Source organism: Xenopus laevis, chromosome 4L, assembly GCF_017654675.1.
Source record: "Xenopus laevis strain J_2021 chromosome 4L, Xenopus_laevis_v10.1, whole genome shotgun sequence".
Taxonomy (NCBI): domain Eukaryota; kingdom Metazoa; phylum Chordata; class Amphibia; order Anura; family Pipidae; genus Xenopus; species Xenopus laevis.
Genome location: NC_054377.1, coordinates 64,451,395 through 64,477,612, shown reverse-complemented (window position 1 = coordinate 64,477,612; position 26,218 = coordinate 64,451,395).

Sequence of the window (26,218 nt, the reverse complement as noted above, 5' to 3'; positions counted from 1 at the left end):
GGGCCCAGTAACAACTAGTTACGCCACTGCTCCCTACAATCGGAGATGCCGTCACATCCCTATACAATATAGAAATATGAAAAGAAGAAGCAGCACTCGTATATTGCAAAAAGATATATTACAAAGTCAGTGCATCACTTAGCAACGTTTCGGACAACACGTATGTCCTTTGTCAAGCCAGATCTCTGACTTTGAGAAAGGCCTCGGAGGAGGCCGAAACGTTAGTCTCTCATTTAAATAATATGACCATTTATATTGTCATAAGACCTGAGAGTGTGGATCTGTCTTTGTGGATTTAAATTGAAATTATTGATACTGCACCCAGGCAATTCAAACAAATGTATCGAGAGTGCTGGCTACCTTGTGGAATATATATATATATATATATATATATATATATATATATATATATATATATATATATATATATATATATATATATATATATGTCTTTATTAGTGATCTTTTGTTGGTTGGAAATTGCTAGAAGTTGGCACTTATTATTAAAAATGTCCACGGAGGCAAAATAAATACAAAAGAAATCTTCTATTGTCCTAGACATGAGCCTACCCTAAAACAAATGTAGCATGAGCTTCAAATGGTTAAAACACACATATTTAACAGTTACAACTATTAAATAGGGATGTAGCGAACCGCCGATAATGTGTTCGCGAACGCCGTTCGCGAACACCGGCAAAAAATGCGAACAGTTCGCGAACAGTTCGCGAACTTCGAACATCCGAAAATCGTTCGATTCGAACGATCGAAGGATTTTAATCGTTCGATCGAACGATTTTCGTTCGAATCGAACGAAAATCGTTCGATTTTAGCGATCGAATGGTCGAATGGTCGAACGATTTTGATGCGAACGCCTATTGGCGAACGTCGCGCGACGTTCGCGAACTTGCGGCGGACGCAAACAGCCGATGTTCGCGCGAACAAGTTCGCCGCCGAACAGTCCGCGACATCCCTACTATTAAACATAATCCCACATTAGCCATAGCCAGCAATTTGTCATTTTTATGACTTTTTTTATGACTCTTTTGGCATACAGGATATGATGTCACGGACATAATAATGTCGAGGATGTAGCTTCATCTTATCAATTCTCCAAGTAGAACCTGCAGAAACACTGATTGGAAATGGATTGGAAATTTGTAGTTTGAGAAATTTGCGGTCGTTCGCCTGAGCAAAAATCTGCCTGGCAAGACGGAACGAAACTTCTCTAGCGCTGAGCAGTTTTGCTAGCGGATTGGCGCCTTCACCTTCTAGTAAACTTGTCATTTTGGCGAATTTTCACTAAATTAGCCACTTCACCCTTTAGTAAATCTGCCCCATTGAGTGAAATTGCCTAGGAGTGGTTTTGTGCCAACCTGATGATAAGAATGCTTCTGCTGACACTGGAGAAGCACCATTGTATTTTTTAAGCCATAGGTCGATACAACTTTGGGGCTGAGTTGGGAAATATTCATTTGGATGGTAACCAAGATTTTTAAATAAAAAACATTGCACAGATTCACAAGAAAAAAGTATAGAGGCCACCATGAAGTGATGGGGTCATAAATGACTGATGTAGGCATTGAGATTATGGATTTTGGCAAGGGCCAGGTGAAAAGTTGGCTTGAAGTTCCATTAAGGACTAATTTAAAGGCTGATGTTCAGGAGTACAGTGTGGAGAATGGAGTTCTGTGCATCTTTGAATAGTAAGGACTATGACAGAGAATTCTATAAGTTTGCAAACCTTATGAAAGCATGTTTGTATTTGCCTATTTAATTGGTAAGATGTTTCCAGATAATTTTATTCTGCTTTTTAAACTAAAATGTAGAAGCTCGAGGAGTTTATTTAGGTATATGCTTGGCTCATATACAATTAATTCAAACAGTGTCCATTACTTTGGAGGGATCATACACATATTGTCTTATGGCAATTATAAGTGGGGTGTCAGTTGTAAATAACAACATGGATCTTCTGGTTGTGTGGATCTTCTGGTTCTGGCAGTGATTCCTCCAGCAGTTGTTTTAAATAAGAATATTTGGAGTCAAAACAGCAGATTAAAAGGGAATGAAAATGATGAGTGATGCAGTGATGTCCATGTGAATATTTTAAAAGGGACCAAGAAGCATTTTTAGAAGCAGGAGTCACGGACTATTTTAGAATTCTATTTTGAGAGGTATTCCTCTAACCCTCATCATGCAACTAATTACACATTGCTAGAGAATAAGCAAGGGGTTTACACTAAGGGCAAAGTTCATCTTTATAATTTGGGCCTTGATATAGTGTAAAAATACAGTTGCTGAAGGTTTGGAAAAGATTTAGTTTAGAGGAGGATGTGCTGAGAAGCCTGAAACATTCACTGGGTTCCAGTGCCCAAGCTTCACGCATATTATCCAAAAGACTTACTTTTTTAAAGAGAATATCAAATATTTACTCAATGTAAATCTTATCTTTATATACCGTGCCTGCCTTGCAATTTACCCTGAAAGTAGACAGCAGCTTGTAAAAATGCGGTACTGCAGTCCCAATAGCCAAAGTTTTACCTTATAAGAAACTTCTTCTAATGGCTCTGATTTAAATATTACAATGATTTTACTTCATTAATAATAATGATAATAGCCTAGCTATAATCTGATAGCGGTATATTAGCCATTTGCCACAGTTCTAGTTTCACTGAATATCAAGCAGGACAAGCCAGACTATTGAATGTATAAATGATATTCATGAAACCAAGCACTGCTGGGTATCTTGTGCTGTATTTCCAATAGAATCATTGTCTTTTCATAAACAAGAGCCCCACATCAATACATTAATCATCTGTATATAAAACGTATTGAATGAAAAACAGCACCTGGAAAATAAAATCAATGTTCACCAGTGGGCTGATTTATATGTCTTGATGTTTTGATCAAAATGCTGTGTTGAAGCATTTCAGTTTCTTTTTTTCCAAAAAAAAAAAAAAAGAACCTCATTCTGTGATAAGCAGTATTTACAGACACACTGATAAATATGATACATTTCCACATTTTATTGCTATATCTAAAGATAGCTTGAACGGTATGTTGCAGGATATTACAATACATTCCCACTAGAGTTGTGGGAATCAGTCCCTAGCTGATCTGTTGAGTAGGCTTAGAGATGTGTTCGGTAATGTGTTCTTCTGAATAGGCATGTAGATTTTAAAGGGCTGTAATTAATTTTAAAAAATAAAGTGGTTGTGTTAAATATTTGTAACAGGAAAGCCAAAGTAAAACATTTTCTTTCTCCCCTGATAAGTTTGTAATACAAAGAATACCAGCAACATAGAGCTGTCAGTGTCACTTAAAGTGAGCAGTAATTTAATTTGCAATAAAAGTCATTTTAAAGTTACCAATCCGATTAGGTCTTTGGGACTTTCTCAAGGTGGTATACATTTACTCAAAAAGAAACCTGACTACTATATAAAAATCTGTCTCTGTCTCTTTCTCTATATGTAACAGGTTTTTGGACATGGAGGTACTTAAATTAGACCCAGCCAAATTGGTTGCAACTCCTGGTAGTGCACATGTTACATGCAACTCAATGAGGTAGGCCCTCACTTTACTGTTGGATGAAGGGTTAACTGCACTGTATCCCACTACAAAACAGTTTGATAACTTGGTTCTTAAAACAAAATGATAACTTTTTACTGGACAGATGTTACACGATTTCTCAGCGGGTGCTGTTTCAGATGGTAAAAGATCTAATTAGTAATTGCTTCCACTACTAATTCACATTAGTTGTTATTCACACAAATACAGGCAACAGGTTTGCAACCCCCCAAAGGTAGTATTTACTGCCTTGGCAAAACAATCCCCAGTACTAGGCTAAGCTCACATTGGTGTATTTCTCCAGGAACCTGTCTATTCCTGAGTCTAACTGTATGAGTCCGTATACTGGTATACTGGTATACTGGCAGCACTGACAGCGCAGGGTACTGCCCCAACTGGCCTCCTTGTTGGAGCCTCTGGCTGCTCTATTAACTAAATGGAGAATACTATAGATGGTAGCCGCACCTTCTAACCAGTTGTTTTTCTTTAGGGTTGCCCCTTAAACCGAGAGTTAGAAGCAACTTGACATGGATGTGCTGACCACTCCTATATAAATATTTGGTTTGGTGCTCAAAGGAGAGACAGAAAGCGGAGTATATAGCGTCGCACAATCCTGAATTACCCTTGTGTTAAACAATGTGTCTGCCTGCCTGAAGCGATCAACTTGTATTGAAATAAATAAATAAATTATTATATTCGTGTTGTGCTCATTGCAATCATGTCTTCTGTGATTAACAGAACAAAATTAATTAAAGTGCATTTATAAACAGTTCATGGTGACTTAAATATTTAAAGTGCATGGTGCTTGGTTGTGAACATGGGAATGTGCTTGAACCTGCGGCTTGGACTAATTAAAGAGACATCATAAAAAGTAACTTTTATTTCAACTACTAAAAATTCATGGATAGAGAGGAGGTTAATTGTTAAAACCACTAAAAACAAGTAAAAATTCAGGGTGGAAATCGGATCTAGATTTGGTATAGAAAAGGGGTGACAGTAAAATGTTTCCTTTAGACTGTTCCATATCGATCTTACAACACCCGTTTCCCTATACTGGCTGATTAGTAGTATGGGAGTACGTTAAGGATAAATTAGCACTGTTGCAGTGATCTCCAAAAACGACTGAGCGAAGGTAAGTGAGGATTGGGGGTTGTGGGGAGGTGCCCCTTAAGTGGATAAGCGTAATGTGCCAGCCACTGTACAGTATGATGTGCGCAAAATTTAACTGACACTGTGTCCTCTCAGAGGCACCTAATGAGTTGTGGCCTATTCCCTAGACACTACAAAAGCGACACATCGCACTGACAGAACCGCTGAGCAGGACGTTCTGAGGATAGGTTCCCCCACCCAGAAATTATCATCCGATTCTTCCCCCCTGGTCCTCTAACCCACTGCGTGCTTTGGTAAGATTCCTTATAGTTCCCAAAATTTAAACCGCTAAGTTAGCGGCTGAGCTACTGTGCCTGACGCACGTTTCGCCGGTTAGGCTTTTTCAAAGGGAACCTATCCTCAGAACGTCCTGCTCAGCGGTTCTGTCAGTGCCAGTTAAATTTTGCGCACATCATACTGTACAGTGGCTGGCACATTACGCTTATCCACTTAAGGGGCACCTCCCCACAACCCCCAATCCTCACTTACCTTCGCTCAGTCGTTTTTGGAGATCACTGCAACAGTGCTAATTTATCCTTAACGTACTCCCATACTACTAATCAGCCAGTATAGGGAAACGGGTGTTGTAAGATCGATATGGGAACAGTCTAAAGGAAACATTTTACTGTCACCCCTTTTCTATACCAAATCTAGATCCGATTTCCACCCTGAATTTTTACTTGTTTTTAGTGGTTTTAACAATTAACCTCCTCTCTATCCATGAATTTTTAGTAGATGAAATAAAAGTTACTTTTTATGATGTCTCTTTAATTAGTCCAAGCCGCAGGTTCAAGCACATTCCCATGTTCACAACCAAGCACCATGCACTTTAAATATTTAAGTCACCATGAACTGTTTATAAATGCACTTTAATTAATTTTGTTCTGTTAATCACAGAAGACATGATTGCAATGAGCACAACACAAATATAATAATTTATTTATTTATTTCAATACAAGTTGATCGCTTCAGGCAGGCAGACACATTGTTTAACACAAGGGTAATTCAGGATTGTGCGACGCTATATACTCCGCTTTCTGTCTCTCCTTTGAGCACCAAACCAAATGCTCTATTAACTACCCTGAGTCTTTCTTTCATTCCTACAATGAACTGTAACAAATCTATCCTGGCACTTACTTCACCTACTGGAACTTACCCCTGTTCCAGGCTCTTCGGCACTCCACCTCCAAAAGAGACAGACAATGTGGTGACATCCCCTTTTCTAAACTAGGGAACCCTGACATCCCTTGGCTAAATACTGAAATACCAAATGACATGCTTCCCCTGTCAGCTGTAATACAGACCCATGCTCTAGCTTGCCAAAACCTTCCTGGGGACACCCTAAGATAAAGGTATAAAGGTTGGCAAAACCTTACCCGCCACCACATGCCCATAATAATGCATTGGGTTAGGCATGACTAAACATTTGTAAATACACGAAAAATAGGTACATCACTGCATTAGTTAGGCGACACATGGGGCAGATTTATTTACGGTCAAATTTTTTAATTTTTTTAATGGTCAAAACTTGAATTGTGTATAATACAAACTCATTTCAAATTTTAATTCGAATTTTAAGATTTATCAAACCTTACCCCTTTAAAATTGGAATTCAACTATTCGCCACCTAAAACTTGCCGAGTTCATGTATATGTCAATGGGAGAGGTCCATTGACCAATTTGAAGATGTTACTAGCTTTACAGACATTCGAGTTTTTTTCCGAGAAAAAACCCGATTTGAGTTTTAATTAAATTCGATTCAAATTCAATTATAGTTTTCAGGTCAGTTATTAAATAACCCCCCAATTGAATTTTGAGTATATTCAAATGTATAAGAGTTAAAAAAATTCACATGAATTCAAAATTCGACCTTGAAGATCCAGAGGGACAGGAATAATCTTGCTATATAAATAAACATATCCATTCAAGTATTTATCCTTAAATATGGCTAACATTTTTAATGATAGAGCAGGGTGCAAAAAAGGGTGCAATCCAACTCCTATGTACATAGAAGAATTGCTGCGAAACTGAAAGCAAGTATAGGGCTATGCTCAGTGAATCTTGCTAAATTTTTGGCATGGATGGAAGTGCTCTGAGCACTTAGGAGCACACTTGTGCGCTTCTTTTTATGATCTTCTAGGTAAATAATCTCTCAATAGAGTTTACTGGGTGTATACAGTCGATAGTAAAACAAGTTATATTATTACTCATATTTTTGCTTTTTTATCCTATTTGATCTTGATGGTCAGTTCCCTGAGCTAACTGTATTTGAAGTGTTTTCAACTTGCAGATTTAGACAATCATTTCTCGCCATGTGTAATAAAAGGCACAATTTTGCCTATGTGCAAAAACCCATAGCAACCAATAAGATGTTTGTTTTTAAACAGGTCACCAGTAAATGCTACCTGCTGTTTGGTATCTATAGATGATAAGAACTGCAGCAAACTTTGCACCTTATATTATATAAACTCATAAGTGTATAGTATTTAAAGTAAAACTATACATTCTAAATAGTAATGCGTGAATCTGACCTGTTTTGCTTTGCCAAAAATTTGCGAAAGGCGTTGAAGTCAATAGGCGACAAATGTTTTTTGACTCGCAATGTTTCTTAGCGTGCCACCATTTTTTTCACCCATTGGAGTGTACGAGTGTCATTTTCCCAGCGAAACTTGACTAAAGAATTTGCTCATCATTAAATTACTAAGTAAATACGTAGCCAACAGATAATTTACGTATATCATAAAAAGTGACCTTTTACAGATTCATAATCAATTGGGCACACATTATGGGGCAGATTTATTAAGGGTTGAATAGGAAATTATTGGTCAAAACTCTCAAATTCGAATTGTGAATTATCCAAACTTGGTTTGAATTTGAATTTCGAGATTTATCACACCTATACCCTGGGAATAATTTGAATTTGACTATTTAAACCTCCTGAGTTCATATAGAAGTCAATGGGAGAGGTCCTTTGACTAATTTGAAGATGTTATTAGCCTTTCTGACATTCGAGTTTAGTCTATTTAGTTTTGAATTCGATTTTAGTTTCCTGGTCGTTATTATTCATTCGAGTTTTAGATATTCAATTGTTTTCTTAATTAATCTCCCAGTCGAAATTCGAGTATATTAGAATTTCTTAGAGTTAAAAAAACTCACATGAATTTGAAATACGACCGTTGACAAATGGTCCTCCAAATGAATGCTTTTACATGTTCATTTTGTGAGTTCTGTATGTCACTCACTGATCACCTGAAAACATGTTTTAACTGTAACAGGAAGAAGTGTGAGAGTAAAACACACAACTCTTTTCATTTATTGGCTTATGTAACCTGGCATGTATGCTAGCCCTTTGTTTGTATTTGAACACAGGGTCCATACAAGCCCTATAGGTCTCATTTATCAAGTGCGGGGTTGGGCACAAAAGTGAAAAAATATTTTTTTTGCATCCTTCAGTGCTCTTGAATTGTAGATGTCAAAGCAGATTACTTTTTGTTTGTGCAATCTAAAGGGATGGTTCACCTTTCAAGTAAGTTTTTGTGTGTTATAGAATGGCCCTTTCTAAGCAACTTTTCAATTGGTCTTCATTATTTATTTGTTATCATTTTTTAATTAATTGCCTGTTTCTTCTGACTCTTTCCATCTTTCAAATGGGGGTCATTGACCCCATCTAAAAAAGAAATGCTCTGTATGGCTAAAAATGTATTGTTATTGATACTTTTTATTACTCATCTTTTTATTCAAGCCCTCCCATATTTATATTCCAGTGTCTTATTCAAGTCAATGAATGGCTGCTAGGGTAATTTGGAAGTTAACAACCAGACTGCTGAAATTGCATACCAGAGAGCTGCTGAACAAAAAGCTAAATAATTCAAAAAACACAAATAATAAAACGTGAAAACCAATTGCAAATTGTCACAGAATATCACTCTCTACAGTATACTAAAAATTTACTCAAAAGAGAACAAAGATGTGGTGCTGATATACTTGTATCTGTGAAGTAATACAAATGCAGATTAATTACTTTTCCCACAGTTTCCACCTCTATTTCCAAAAATAGCCGAGCCTTAAGCATAATTCTTGTAAGTTCTAGGTCAAAACATGTCAATCATCTATAGTTGCCCTATATACAGCATATCCATCTAGGGTAAACATTCACTCAGGAAATAAATAACACGTACCTTGTGGTTTTACATGTATCTAAAATAACGTGAGTCCTGATTTTCTTGCTTGGAGACATGGCAGTAAGTAAGAGCATGTTCTGTATTATAAGAGCATTATAAGTAAGAGCATGTTCTGCAATAATAAAACAGATCCTGGGGGGATCCAATGATTATGATCTGCTTTGGGGCAGCTGTATTTGAAGGACTCTGTTTAAGGCTGTGGCACTCTGTCAGATCATAATAGAGCTTTTTTTGTTGTTGTCCCACTTAGAAAGTTATTTTATGTGCCTGATCAGAGCCATGCTATTTTCATTCTAAAAAATGGGATTGCTAAGTAATAAGGTTATTTCTTAAGGTTATATCTTAGGAGGAAACACAGTCTGCTAAAGTAAAATATTTATTAGGACACATCCTGTACAAATTTGAATTTTTCCAATCTACTGTATGTGAATGCATAGTCAAAAAAAGCCTTTTTTTGTCTATTTTCTCCACCGCATGTGCAAGAATTGTCTGTTCAATTGCAAATTCAGCAGTGAACATCTGTGATCATATTTGCAGTACAGTGTACTTAACTTTTTTGCACCAAGATTTTGAAAGTCAAATATTCTTAAACAGATTTTTTTTTTCTGCTTTCTGTTCATTTTTAGCAAATGTGAAGCATGCATTCATGGAATTTACCAAAATGATTCCAGTGTCCTCAACCCAGACAAGCAATTAAAGTGACTAACTTTAATACATGAAAAGTATAATTTTGCGTGCTTGACTAAAGTGAATGACAGTCTTTGAATGAAGAGTCTCTCACGGGAGTACCTTTTTCTCTCATAAGAAAAGCTGTACAAATGTTGATTGTTTCTAAATTCCATAATAGATTGGTAAATTGTACCTTTCATACGGAGACCCTTCAATGAGGAATGACGTTTTTTATGAAACAAAAGCTTTTGAAGCTGTATAGGTTTACATAGTCATACTGTAAGGCAAAATGTGCATGGGATATGGTGAGCCATAGGATATCTGACTAGACTAAGTGGCTTTTGCTGTGGTCCAATGGCACCAGCATCAGAGTTTTCAGGAAAACAATTCAATAGTGAATGCATTGTATGTAAAACAGATGCTTTGCTTTTGAAATTGTATGTGATGATCATTTATCAAAGAACTGGATAAACAAGGATCTGTCAGGTGTTTATGGTCCTACGATTCATACCCTTTACCTGACCCCTATTATAGTGGCAGGGGCTATAGCTCTGAAATGGTCCTTGGCAATAAATGCAGATAAGTTCATTTTAAATAACATCTGCAAAAGAAAACATTCTGCAAAAACTTGATCTTTCTTTTTATTTAACCAAAGATAGATGAGACTCTAACATATGTACAGACATGGGATCCGTTATATGGAAACCCATTATCCAGAAAGCTCTGAATTACGGAAAGGCAGTCTCCTATAGAATCGTTTTATCCAAATAATCCAAGTTTATACAACTGTTTTTCTTTTTCTCTGTAATAATAAAACATTACCTTGTACTTGATTCCAACTAATATACAATTAATCCTTATTGGAAGCAAAACCAGCATGATCTTCTAGTAGACCTAAGGTATGCAGATCAAAATTACGGCATGATCATTTATCCGGAAAACCCCAGGTCCCAAGCATTCTGGATAACCGGTGCCATACCTGTATAACAGCTATATTTGCAGACACCTATAACCTACATTATGAAGTCACATGTGATCTTTCAAATTGTTGAGGCGTGGGTGTTGGTTATTATAATAATGTGAGCTTTAAGTAAAGAAAAAAGGGGATGGGGAACCACTGACTACAGTTAATTACTCATAGTAGTAATCAAGAACAGTTATGTGTTCCATGGGGAAACCCTGACACACCAGTATATGACTTACATTACTAACATCAGTGATAAACTTAACCTACAGATAATTCTTGTGCTCCTCTTTCTGTGGTCTACAGTCTACACATTGACTATACACTTTTTACATTATTTAATCATGAAATTCACTGTCAAGAATTGTTTTGTGTGATTGATATAGTCCCCAGAGGACAGGGAAATAAAATAAGAAGTTGTATGTTTAAATTGATTTTAATCTTACTTCCTGACCATATGGGAATGTATGTTGCCAAAGGGGTCAGTTTGGGGGAACCATCCTGGGAACTATTTGGAACAAGCAGCTGTCTGTCTGGATCTGAACAATTGTATCAGCAAATAAGGAATTCAGAGGAATCACAGCTCTTCGTCACTTTCTGCAAATTTGATCACTAACACCAACAATACAACAGTATTTGGCCACCCCTATAGCAACCATACAGTGGCTGATTGATGCTAAAACCTTGGCCAGGGAAAATAAAGAATTAATATATTTGTATATCCGAGATATATATATATATATATATATATATATATATATATATATATATATATATATATATATATATATATATATATATATAATATGAAGCACAGATTTTCTTTTTACTTTTAAAACATACCTGTAATTCATCTATTTTAACCACTTTTGAGCAATTGTAATGTCTGCAGTAACTGTTTTTTTATTAAAACATTTCATTTAAAATGTTATGTGTCAGCACAGTGTTGAGGTGGTTAATTTTGGCGGAATATTTTCCTATATAACCACTTGGCATTTAACTTGAAAAATGACTTTCTGCTTCACCTGTCAGAAACCCAACTCCCATCAAATAAGAAGGGAAAGGTTTTTTTTTTCTTTCTTATTTCAATTTCCTGATGCATACATAGACTTTACTTGTTCCATATTTCAACAGTTTAGCAAGGCATGTACATGTTTTTGTATTCACACCATGCTCCCTACTACATGCTACTACAACACCCCTTGCTGTTTAAAGGGTAAAGCGATGCACAGATCTTTATCTTGAGGTTAGAAAATGCATTGCAGAACATGACTTATCAGTTCCCAAAATTCTGCAGAACATCTAACTTCTCTAAAATGCTTCCAAGTTCACATAGTGTCATACATGAAGTTTTTCTTTAGTCAAGATGTAAGATGTTTGTACAGTAAAGTAGTAATAAAAATAATTTTGTCTAGGCCTTTGCTTTAGTTTTAGTTTTCAAACAACATATATTATTTTGTAGAGCTGTGGAGGTGAGCAAGTCTCTTCCTGAAGTGGGGGGTGAACATTAACTGAAACAAACTAACTTGATCAAGGTACTGGTCAAATTGCCTTGGAGTCAGCAAGGATGTTTTTTCTCTCATTGAGGCAAGTTGGAGGGGCACCAGATGTTTTTTTTAACCTTCCGCTGGAACAACTGGCAGTTTGGTAGGCTCAAGGTTTTTTTTATCTGAAAAATTTGAGTTTTCAAGGGTATTTTTCAGTCTAAACTCGAAGAAAAAAAACTAAAAAATGTTGACATTTATTATACCCCAAAGCCGGAAATAGCTCAAATCCAAAAATACTCCTACTTACACCTGTCAAAGTCATGTAGAAGTCAATGGCAGGGGTCCCTTGAACCATTTGAAGTTGTTTGTAGCCTTCAGGATGTTTGGGGTTTTTTCCAGTGGGCTTTGCTCATAAACTAGATCAAATTGAGCAATTCAAGCTTTTTTTTCTCCAAAAACTCAATTAACTTTCTGGGTTTTTTTTTACCCCAAATTCACTGATTTTATTTTTTTCCATTCTGGTTTTTTTCATAAATTAGAAACCATATGAGTTGTTCATTCAAGGTATAAAAAAACCTCACAAACCTCTAAAACGAGACCATTGTTAAATAAACCCCTAAAAGTTTCAACGCTATGGACGTGTATTACTGTGTTACTATCTACAGTTGCTTTGCTCATAAACCTGTTCATTTACATGAACTGTTTTAACTAGCATAGTTGCATACATTGCATTGTCTTTCATCAAGTCACTTGATTAACTGTTTGATGTTTTGTCATCCATTTCAATAATACATTTTTGCTTCCAATAGGGTAAGTATTTACATAATAACAAAATAACAAAAACAAAATGTAGTGTTGTAATGTCAATAATTCCAACCACTGGAAAGCAGAGGGCATACAAATCAAGTAATATGGATAATAGTATTATGTGCCACACACCAACATCTTCTTTTAATACTATGTAAAAATAAAGATTTGGTTTTGGTTTTACTGTACAGGTCTGTCTGGTCTAAAAGGGTCAGCGTAGTGTGTAATTTACAGATACCAATGTCTATGTTTTATACCCAGAATGCTGCATTTTCTGCATAATTGTGGCTGTGCAGTGAGTTGTACAAATTGCATTTCTACCACATGCATGTGCAAATTCCATTTGTTTTGGACAATCATAAGCAAGTTACGATCACAGTGTTTATGGGCCGACTTGGTCACAATTCAGCAGAAGAAGCAGGATGGACATAATGGTGCTTATCGCAACTATACGCAAGTGTAAGGAGTGTGTTTGGGCACAATAACTTTGAATGAATTACATGAGTAAGCATCCATTTGAGCATGACCACACTTAAAACCTCTGCCCACACAAACTGTAGGCAAAGGAATGCTGCCATGTATTTTGGTAAGTCTTCATCTTTGTGGCTTCCCAATGGTTGAAGTTTCTTCATGGCTTGCATCTGGTTGGTAGGATCAATAAACAATTCAATCAGAGAATATTTGAATATAAGGCTACATTGTAATTGCTATAATTGTTCATTTTATTTCTTGTACATGTTTTAATTGTAACCGTCAGGGAATAGTGTGTGTAATAAAGTAGTAAAGTATACTAACCCCTGAACTCAATTTACCTTTAGTTCTTAAACTGGCTGCTAGGGCAAATGACCGTAGCAAACAGTTGTAAACTGTAGAATGGAAAGCTGAAGGACATAAAGTTAAAAATTTAATAAATGGAAACCCATTTAAATATTTGTTAGAATGTCAATATAAAGATATTAAAATGTTGAAATGAATTGGAATTTTACATTATTGCTACTAAATGCCCACATTTGTGGTGCTTTCTTGCAGGGCAGTTGAAAAGAACACATACAGCTTTCTAAGCAAAATCTCCCATTTAGAGAGTAAGTGGTGTTAAAATTGCATGTACAGCTGTCTGTGCCAAAAACTCATATGAAAGTCAACTCTTTAATGCATTTGTTGTTAGGTTCTAACAGCAGGACACCTAACAACATTATTTAGAGGTGTTTTCAATTATCAGATTTTATTTGCCACAATAGAATTTTCTTGGCTTTAACACCATTTGCAGAGAGCATTTTAAATTAGCAGATTTTATTTATCACACCAGTAGACATTTGACTGTTACACTTCTTCTACCTTGTTTATTTGATTCTGCTTGCACAAATGACAATAGCATTGTGCAAATAACATTGTTGTGCAATCACATTTTAAAAACGATACTTTTTTTTTTAAAATAAGATATCTAACTTTGGTCACTGTTTTTATTATTTTTCTATGATTTTAGCCTTGCAGCATTAATAAATCAAAGTTAAAATGAATCCATTATATAACATTACAACAGTTACATTTGAAGCAATTTTAGACATATGCTTGTCACAGAGGCTAAGATACTTATCAACCTATTAAAGTGCAGAAAAGGAAAGATCATAGTCAATTAATCAATCAATCCCTGAGGTGTCAAAGGGCACCTAGAAGGCAAATTTCATGTGCAAAAGTTCACTCAGCAGTGCTTTTTAGTAACCCTTCTCAACAAGTCTGCAACACACAAACTATAAAGACGGCAGCTATGTAATGTCAGCAGAGACACAAGGTTCAAAAGAAGTTCACAGTTCATTCAGTCTGACCCACAACCTCCTTTCAGTTACTAATACAGTCACACAAATTATATTAACATATTCAGTCTAAACTGGTAGCAATAAAATGATTTAAGCTTACCATCAACACTAAAACCATAAAATGTTCTTAATTTTGTTCTTGGTTGTGATAAATGTGTTGGGAAAATTATTTTGGTTTTTCTTAATCATCATTTGTAGCGTAACTTTTCTCAAGAAAAATGTTTTGTATTGTGCATGTATCCCATTGACTTTGTTGGTAAAGCAGCTCAAGATTTTTTGAGAACTGTAATGTTTCCCTTTGGTTTAAATGTATCTCACTATTTTGTACTAGTCCATATTGTTTATAATAAATCTAGCAACTCCAACTACTCAAAAAAAAACTACTTACTAAAATAGTTGAGTTGCCCCCACTAATAATGCATACCTCCCAACACTTTGGAAATAAAAAGAGTGGGGAAAGGTTGGCACACGTAGTGCGTCAAAATATTTTGGACCACGCCCATTTTGTGGCTACTCCCCCTAATTACCAAGTTCATTTTACAAAATCTGTCAGGCTATGAAAGTTTGAACATATTTGTTTTTTTTTTTTTTTTTCAGTTTTACAGTTTTGCTAATGAAGGTGCATTGCCCTTTAAGCTGTGAGTCTAACTTTTCCCAAGGGACCTGTTATCTTATAATGTTACAATTACTTATTTCCTTATCTTGAAATTGTTACAAAAGTATCTTACAAGCAGCTGTAGCTGTTCTGGGCTCTCTGCCAAAAGTCAATTAAGTGAGAAACTTTGTTTCTTTTTCTGGCTGTTCAGTGCAGAGAAAAACGGGCCTTTCCAGTACAAATGAGGGACTGCAGGTTGAGCTGTCAAAAGAGGGACTGTCCCTCTAAAAACAGGACATTTGAGAGGTATGATAATGCCACATTTATCCCCAACACTTGTGTTGATGAAAATGTGTATAAATATGGTTATAATACTATAATTTATCACCTTCTGATGCCTGTCTTTCCTGTTCTGCACCTGTTGACTGGAGACACCTTAAGCTTTCACGTTGGCTGTATAAAGTTTTACAAAAAATAGTAGTGTAGCAGGCTTGGTAGTTTGCCATCTTGCATCATTTTAGTTTCTATTCTCTGTTGTGACACTGAGCATGTGCAGTTGAAGCCAGGTCTGGATTGGCTTTAGCTCTACATGTTTTCACAAGGAAATCATAGGGAAGAAGACCTGAAGTGACCTGAAATGGCACCACCAACCCGACTCCGCTTCACTTTTTATAGCCAGGTTAGCGTATATAACACTTTTGGCGTCTCCCATGGGGTTCCCATGTGGTTCAGGAAGGTGAGAGGAGGGAGGACTCTGGAGGGGACATGATCTTATAACTGGGTTTTGTTCTCTTTTAACCAGTGAAGGTAACTGCTACTAAACAAGTATACATCTTTGCATATCCACTTTAGACTCAAAGGATGACAAAGCTAAGTAAAACCTCAAGGTGTGAGATTTAGGTGACTTGGTTGATGGAAACAGGGATAATTCTGACTTTTATTTCGTATTGTTCCAATATTATTCGTATTGTTACTTTGTTTAACGTCTGTTTTATCTGTTCATGCTAGTGATGGGCGAATAAATTTGGCAGGCACAAATTCGCCGGCGACAAATCTGCGCGACAAAATTTTTTTTATAGCGCATCAGAATAGTCACACGCATAAAATTGTTCAGACACCTATTGAGTTTAATACATTTGAACAAAATAGTCGCTCATATAAACATTTTGGATGTTTTGTTACGCGTCAAAATTAGTTTGATGCCCATTGACTTCAATTCTTTGCGATTTTTTCGCACAGATTCACCCATCACTAGGCCCTTTCCTATTTATCCTCCTGCCTGTTTGCTAGGGTAAATTGCAAAAAGATTATTTAAAAAAAAGACCTTTAGATTTACTTTATTGTAAGTAATTTAACAGAAACTTGTATAGATATCAGAGTTATAAAGAATAATTTTCTCATTGTGGGTGAGAATATTTTAGCCCTGGAGGATTGTAGTAGACTAAACACAATGAATTGTAGTTGAAGATAACTAAGATGACATGTGTAATGCAAAATAAACCTATTGTTAATGTTTAAATGTTTTTAGAAACTGTAAGGCACAATTCTTCAAATGATGGAAAGTCCAAAGCATTTCATATAATTGATTCAGTACTATTATTTAATTTATTCTGATCAGCATACCAAAAATGATTACCTACTGATCTCTCTTGATGGGCTTTTCTCTCTGTGCTTGGTGATAGGCTTTCCAGACACCCATCCCCTACCTGTGTGCCATGGGTAAATAAAAACAGTCTTGTTTCACTATGAATCTCTACATTATGTGAGTTGATGCTTGAAGATCAAAGGGGAACCACTTCCATCACCATTCACTGTTGTTGGTATGTTGTAGATATTAAAGTATAGTAAGGTGTAGGGCCCACCAACCCCTATCGATCCATTCCAAGAAAATAAAAACAAAAAATGTTCCTCAAGACCTACCTCTGCTACCACTATAAAGTAGTGCCAATATGAAAATGGCACCCACCATTTGCTGTTATTGGGATTAATGCCCTATAGCAAGCAGTAGACTCCAAGGGGGTCAGTCACTAACCTCACTACCAAAATATGACCCCTCATCTCCTACTTACCAGTTGGGGGATGGGATGGTTTATTTGTTGTTGGCATACTGAGATTGGAGGTGGCATTATTGTGAGTTATAACCCCTTGATAAGTCTTAAAAGGTGTGCCATGCTAAACAAGAAGGTGACATCCCCTGTACAGTATATAAAAGGAGCTTATGAACTTCAGGTAGAGCTGTAATTAACTCTCTTCAATTCAGACAGTAAATATAAAGCTCACAATAGTATTGTGTAGGAGAGCTACTAATCTGTAAACTTTCAGTCCTTAGTCAACTGGCCACATATAAAGTCATGGACTGACTTTGTACACTGCTTACTTTCTGATTTGTGCACCCAGTGCTCTTATACAACAATTATGTACAATTATGACTTTGCCATGATTGGATGATTAGATTACAGAGCAAGAGACCAATCATAACACGGTTATTTATCAGTTACAGGTCTTTGGTTACTTGCTTTCTGTGTTAAAGCTTTACAACATTCAATTAGAAATAAGGATGGTGCTATGGAATGTTTAGGACAGGTATATCACTTAAAATGCAACCTGTTTATTAGCATAAGTTCACCCACAGGGTCCCATTTTCATAAGCATATTCCTACTGACTGTTTTAGATAAGTTAGAAACAGTTTATTTAGGGATGAACAGAACATTTTGTCACTACGTTGCATGCTGCTGACACTGTGTTACAGAAAGTGGTTGATGGAATCTGGGATTTCAATATCAATGCACTAATGTGAGCACCTTTTCTTTCGAGTACTAGAGGAAAATGTCACTGTATATCATATGCAAATCCACAATAGAAAATACTGCAAGGGAAGCAATCCATCTGCTGAATGATCTCCACTTTTGGTATTTTGGTTCACACAGTAACACAAACCACATTATACCAATAAGCTATCTAATGAGCCTTTTACTGCATTTCTGCCTTATCCCAAAGGTAAAGAGAAATCGTGCCGCATTTTCAAAAATATCAAGAAAACATCATTCGCTCTAAAATGCCCCTAAAAGCAGGACTAAATTGCCAATAAAGGCAAGATAATTGCATCAGCATGGATCAGAAAGCCTTTCTCAGAACTAAAGGAATAGTTTACAGTATGGAGAAACTTGAATGATCCAATGTCTATTGTACATTGTCAAAACAGTATCAGGGAGTTTTTACCTCAGATTACTCCATAATCACTATTGCACATCTTTATTCACAGGAAATTTATCTCAGTGATGTACTTTTGCAGCCTCAAATGTAATTTGATTGAGAAAAGTTATACTTCAGCAGCTGGAAGGGATTGATTGAACCTCTTTTTTTCCTTTCTTCTTAAAGGTTATTTAGAAAATGCAGACTTTAAAAGCTTTTCTTTTTTTAAAGGAATGGTGTGATTTGAATTCCTATTTTTTATGTAAACATACTGCTCATAGGTTGTAGGGACTTAAATCTAAACAGGGATGATGAGGTTTAAAGTGGTCCTGACAACCAGACATAAAAAGCTGTATGACAAATGTTCTTTTCAAATTTAACATGAAATCCATTTTTTTAATTCAGCATCAAACTGTCAATCTGTCAATCAAATATTGACAAATATTAACTGTCAATCAAATATTGCCTGCCCCTCCTCTATGCCTTAGGCATAGAGTTGGGACAGGCAATTACCGTATATACTCGAGTATAAGCCGAGTTTTTCAGCATCCAGAATGTGCTGAAAAAGTCTACCTCAGCTTATACTCGAGTCAGTGGGCAGTAGCTGAGATTGCAGTAGCTTTTAATCATTCCTATACCAACAGTTCACTTGGGGAGAGACTGCAATATCACACAGCGCCCTCTGTTGGTTATATGAAAGAATAACAGTGCGCCCTCTGTCGATTATATGAAAAATTAACAATGACTGCAATATCCCACAGCGCCATCTGTTGGTTATATGAAAGATTAACAGTGACTGCAATATCACACAGCGCCCTCTGTTGGTAATATGAAAGAATAACAGTGACTTCGATATCACACATCGCCCTCTGTTGGTTATATGAAGGATTAACAGTGATGGAAATATCACACAGCGCCCTCTGTTACCATCAACTTTGCAAAGAAGTCTGGTTGATTGCTGGGGGGGTCGCTTTGGCGGAATGTGCGCCGCTGGGAGCAGGTCTGTAGTTGTGTCTAGGCTTATACTCGAGTCAATACATTTTCCCAGTTTTCGTAGGTAAAATTAGGTACCTTGGCTTATACTCGGGTCGGCTTATACTCGAGTATATACAGTACTTTCACTTTCCATTCAGCACTTCCTAGATGTCACTGCTCTGCCCACATTCCCCCTGTTCTCGTCACCATTTAATTGTGTTACCAGTGCATGAGGATGGACACCAGATCACCCACTCTGATGCACAAACAAGATTTTGAGATGATGCAAGGCTTGCCTTACTAACAGTGTCCACAAAATGGCTCCTGCCTGCTTGTTATAATTCTGAATTCCCAGATGGAAGGAAACAAGATTCAAATAATTTGTCAGTGTAATTAAAGTTCATATTGTTTGACTAACATGATAAAATAGGATGTTGAATAATTTTTTTGGGTAACAGTACCCCTTTAATTCAATGTCGTATTTGATTTCACCTGGTCTAAGGTTATGCATGGATGTGTTGTCCTGTTGCTGCTTGAGGCAAAAGAAAGACATTAGAAGAGGGAGCATGACAATTTATGACTTTGCTCTTTAGTTATAAGTAGTAAAAAATTGTGCTAGTACCATCACTATCTGTAGTTCTAATGGCAACAGAGAATTGTGACCTGGTATTTTGGACCAAGTTGGATTAGTAATATTGGCTGAAAACCTCATGGAGGGAAATATTTGCTGTCCATCTTAAAAGCCCACAAGACAGAAAGGTTTTATGCATGTTTTTTATGAATACAATGTTTTGCAAATACGTTTTCCTGGGCAAAAAAATGTGTGCATACTGGCTGCATATATTGACCTATGGTTGAATAGGGCAGTGTCATGTATCATTTAACATCAGTTGTATTCTGGGAGCTGAACATTTGCTTGGCATTAAAGTTAGTGTCCCATGTAAGGGCAGGGTGATATAACAGTACGTGGGGCACCCAGGCTTAGTTAGGTACAGTAAGCATAAAGCATGTTGCAAGGGATATCTCTCCATTTGGCAAGCAGCTTACAATAATCACATAGTCATTTTGGAGGGTCCACCTGGGGAAATGGACTTTTTTTTAAAAAAAAAAGTGCGAAAACAAGTGTCTTTTAACGTAATTTTTTGCACCTGTAGCATTTATTGATAAAGTCAAAGTTCTTGGGTTTATATGCCTGTTGGGAAATTATCTTCATTCTTCCGTAGGTCAAATATTTAGCGTTATATGAATTATGTCACTAATCCGTAAATTTTGTAAATTGGATAATAATTACATAATGATATGTACAGTTTTGTTTATGGCTGTACAATTTCACCTTCACCTGCATGTTTCTTGCTGAAGTACAAGTAATAACTAATGATGGAAGAATCGGTGGCGTTTTGCTGGAAGATTCGCAAATTTACAGCGAAATTCATGAAATGGCAAAAAATGTATAAGCGCGACTTATTGGTCCAAATGGGCAAATGTCCAAATGTGTTCTTAAGTCCCAGCCTTTGTCCCTACTTGAGGAATCCTCTGGATCTCCATGCTTTTGCAGGTCTCAGGGTATCTGTTGATTTCTTTTGCAAGACAGCACTTTAGGATTACAGCTGGAGCTGTTTGCTGCTTTTTCAGTACATAGTTTATTTGTACATAGGGTATTTTTAAAATCCTACTTTGAAGCCATGTTTTTAACTTAAAATTAGGCCTTTTTAGAAAGAAGTTTTATTACATGCTCTTCGCATTGGTGCAAATTATAAAATGCCCATTTTATTCTCCACTGGTAGATGGGTTGTCTAACAGTGGCTCACAATACCTATGTTAAGGTATATTGCCTCCTTTAAGTATAAATTATATTTTAGTTCGGATCAAGCACAAGCTTATTATTATAGAGAAAAAGGAAAACATTTTTATAAAAAGGGAATTATTTGATTAAAATGGAGTCTATAGGAGCTGGCCTTCCTGTAATTCAGAGCTTTCTGGATAAGGGGTTTCCAGATAATGGATCCCATGCCTGTACTGTATAATTATCTTTTTACGTAGTACCATCAAAAGCAGGTGAAAGGAATAAATGATTCCAATACACTGCCATTAGTCTTATATTTGCAGCAAGGTGACTAAAAATATCCTTGTCTTCTTCATAGCATTACCACCAACTATTTCTACTTAATTGTGTGCAGAAAGTAACTTAAATCACACATTTCTCCATCCTTATTAAACAAATGAATGTCAAACTGATATAATATTTCATATTAAATAACTAAAACAAGTGTTACATTTTGTCGCCTGCAGTTTTCCTATTTCACAAAGCTTTATTTTCAATATAAAAATGTCTGTGCTTTTTATTAATAGGTACAATTCCAATACAATATTGTGCGATGTAAATTTCCAAGTAAAATTAACATTATTTGTCAGTTATCTGCAAAGGTATTTCCTGTGCATTTAATTGGATCATTTTGCGATGAACAGGTATGCATTGCAGTTAAAATGTAAGTACTTTCTGAAGGGGTGATTGCAGAATTCAGGGAAAATTTATGTAAATGAATATTTCATCTGATATTATGGTGCCCCTATTTCATATCTATCCATTTCTTTCTATCTATATATACAGATGATGTTTGTTTCCACCGTGTAAGTTGATTTATATATAAACAGATATATATAACGAATGAATCCAGCATTTTGTAAGAAATCATCATAGGAACATGTGCATTGTTACCAACTACAATATGACAATCGTAATCTTCAGATTCCACTTTTGTAAACTGTCCTGTGACTTTGTCCCAGTTTGCTTTGAACTTTAGCAAACTCCATATCAGAGATGAAATATTTAAAGCTTTCTATCAGTCACTCCACATAAAATGCAGATTTTAATGTAATGGGTTTGAACTAGACAAAACATATGCAGATCATTCTAAATGCAAATAACGGTTTGAATGAATGGCACCGAGTATCATGGGCTTTAATTTTCCTAAATGCTGGCAGTGATTATATCTGTAGTAACAATATCCCACCTATTGCAAAGTAATTTAAAAATGTAATACTTTAATCTTTGCACAGCAAATCCTTGACTAAAAACAGAGAATGCATGATCCTATTAATTTAGAGCACATTTATCATAAAGAAAATAACATATCTTAATAATTCAGGTGCACATTGTCGCTTCTATGAATACCCCTGTCAATCTGCATAATCAAGTTTTAGATATAAGATAATTTTTTAAATGTTTGTTCCGGCTGTTCTCAGTGTGCTATTTTACCATCATAGTACACAGTTTAATAGCTTTGGATTGAGAGGCTTACTGTATCAAGAATAAGTCTGTTGATCTCAAACGATGACTAAAACTCAAAAAGAAAGTCACCTCATTTTTGCTTAATTAATGTGATGCTATATGGACTTGTTTTAGAAGACTTTCGTAATATTTGGCTCGATCCCGTACTTGCCCTTTGCAGAGCATTTTATATGGAGAGAAAAACAGATTTGCATGGATAAGGATGTAAGGGATAACAAATGAATACATCACTATTTCCTATTTACATACTTGTAAAGAAAAGTGGCAGTTAAGAGGTAACCAATTTCTAACAAACATTATGTGGCTCATTTATTAATGTTTTTTTCAGATGCAACAAGCTCTTTGGCGGGCCCAGTAGTTAAGAATCTTAGGCTTGCAACAGATTCTTGGATAGTCTAGGCCATGCTATGTGATCATCAAAACGACTGACAAAAACAGCCTACTTCACTATACCAGTTTTCACCCTAAACCCCTGAGGGATTCACTACCCCTGAGCCAATATACAAGGCTGAAACGCATAGTCAGTGTTGACAGTGAATTACAAAAAGAGAAAAGTGAGATGACTTCCCGGTTTATAGAGAGGGGTTACCCCTGTGATGTACTGGGCAGAAATGAACAAAAGTTACAGAACAAGAGCAGAGAGGATTTGCTCTGCCCTGTAAAAAGAGAAACACAGAAAAGTGACAGACTGATGTTTGTGAGCAAATACACTACAGCCAGTAGGCAGGTAGGCAATATTATTCGCCGACATTGGCATATACTGCAATCATGTCACCAGGACATACCCTCTTTCCAACAACCGCCCATGCTAGCATATAAACGGGGGAAAAATCTCAAGGACCAATTGGTTAAGGCTGACATCGGCGGTAAAGGTCCCTCTAAACAGCTGTTTTTACAAAACCCTAAGTTTGGGACGTTCCCTTGCTTGCATTGCGTTCAATGTAATTCAGTGACCAAGGGCAATATCTTTTATCACCCACACAGAGGCAACAAATATGAGATTAAGAAATACTTCACATGTGAATCATCGTTTGTGATTTATTTATTGAAATGCCCTTGCGGTCTACTCTATGTTGGCGAAACCACACAGAAAATACGGGATCGTATTTCGAAACACAAGTCCACAATACGTAGGGGGTTGACGGCATTACCAGTCCCAGCACACTTCCATTCTGCACGACACTCTATCAGTCAGCTCAAATTCCAGGTTATTGACACGATAGAGACACCCAGGAGAGGTGGCAACAGGTTACTGATGTTGAAAAAACTAGAAATGATGTGGATCCACAGATTGGACACTATCTGGCCCTGAGGTTTGAATAGGGAATACACCCCAGCCAATTTCATTTTTTGAGGTGAATATTATAATCCTGTGTACGTGTACATATGCATAGATGTTACATAGCTTGATGTTTCGAATTTAAATTAACACTATCTCTTCTCATTTTAGGCTATTAAGGATCTACATAGAACACCCTGAGTGCTGACAACATATCTTGCATATCATAAGGTGTCTCAGAAAAAGTGCTGAGTGCGATATGCAGAGTGAGTCACATTGGCGTCTCAGGTATGTTAGACCACAGTATGTTAAATTAACATGTTAGATTCCAATGATATTGCAGAAATAACAAAATAACAAATTTTTGTGGCAGTTCCCATTATGAGTGGGTTTTGTTTTACCTTGGATACTTCTCAACTATGTTGCAACTTCTCGCTACAATGGACATGATTTGAGACACAACGGATTCTTTGTTACAATGATTTTTATCCTTGGATTCTTTTTCTCTTTTTTTGAGACTTTTATTTATTCCATTCATTTTTTGAGACTTTTATTTATTCACTCTTTGTTTAAAGACACTTTTTGAACTAATCACTGCTTCACAACTGTATTGTATACTGGATGAGATTTAATATTTATGTATATAACAATGCTGATGTCACGGAAAGGGGGCCGGACATGTGGTCACACCCCCTTCCTCACTTTAAAAGAGCATTGTAATGTGTAACACAGGGCTTGAGAAAGGGCCTAGTAGGCTCGAAACGTTGCCTTTTTGCATATGGGCTTAATAAAATAATTCTTTTTGAACACAACTACAACCTGACTCAGTGTGCTACTGGCTTTCTTTTTTATGCTATGTGATCATGTGTGCAAAAGCAAGGGAGGTCGGATGTCAATGGGGTTCCAAGACCCCAGGCACAAGTGCAAGAGAACTAAGGGTCGTGGGTGTGTATGTGCCTCCATCCCTCATGAACACAGTGTTGCCAAATACATGTATTGCTGTATTTATAGGGCAGCGGCAGGTCTCTGTGCAGGTACCCTGTTGAAGACACCCCGTTCTATTTTGTAAATGAGCCTTAAAATGTGCATGTCTAAGTAGAGGAAGATATTGGGCTATTATCCCCATGTATCAGTCACAATAGATGTGTTCGAAATTCCAAAACTGAACAAAGTCTGAAATTATCTTAAAGGAAAACTATACCTCTTCCTGTTACAGTTAGAACCTGAATTCCTGTCAAGTGATCTCTGAGGGAGCACATAGGCCATCACAAAACGATGGCTCATGGAAAAAGATGTAAAAATCAGACTATTTAAGGATTTGTATATGGCAATTTGGTGAAGATTTTGGAATACGTCACCTATTAGGAAATAAATTATCTGCTGGTTAAATTTATTTTGTGTTATTTTCCATAAACTCTCCCTTACTACTAGTGATTAGTGATGGGAGAAAAATTCACAAAACACATTTAATTCAATGTGTATCAGAATAATTTTGACGGGCAACAATTTTTATAAGTGCGACTTTTTTGTCCAAATGTATTCAAGTTAATGGGTGCCCAAATAATTTTGATGTGCGACAACTTTTATGCGAGCGTCAATTTTTACTATTGCGCCAGATTTGCCGCAGTTTCGAAAACATTTGCAGTCAGTGAAACAGGCACATTCACTGTGAATCCATGCCTGCCAAAATTATTCGTCCCATCACTACTAGTGAAAAAATTTGAATCGAGTTATCAGCAAAAAAAAAAAAACTTGAATAGCTTAAATTGATCGAGTTTTCAAACACAAACCACCCAAAAAAAAACAAAAAATCATGAAGACTACAAACATCTTCAAATGGTTCAAGGGACCTCTGCCATTCACTTCTACATGACCTTGAAAGGTTTTAGCTGGTGTATTTTCAGATTTAAGCTTTTCCCAGTTTTGGGGCATAATAAATCTCAAAAAAATTGAGTTTATTTTTATCCTGAAAAATGTTAGTTTTCTACTGAAACTACCCTTGAAAAACTTAAATTTTTCTGGAAAAACACCTTGCTAAATAACACCCTAAGCAATGGGATTTGAGCACCCAGATATTACTTCTTGGTATTCAGATTTATTATTAGTTGCGCCTGTGTTAGTAAGCTAGTAGTAAGATATAAACTATAGATGGTACTATTTGCTTAAATAGCAACAGTTGACCAGAGGTAATGTAAAAAATCAGACATGTTTTAGAAATTGGCTACATGGAAGCCTTTTTTTTTCTATTGAAG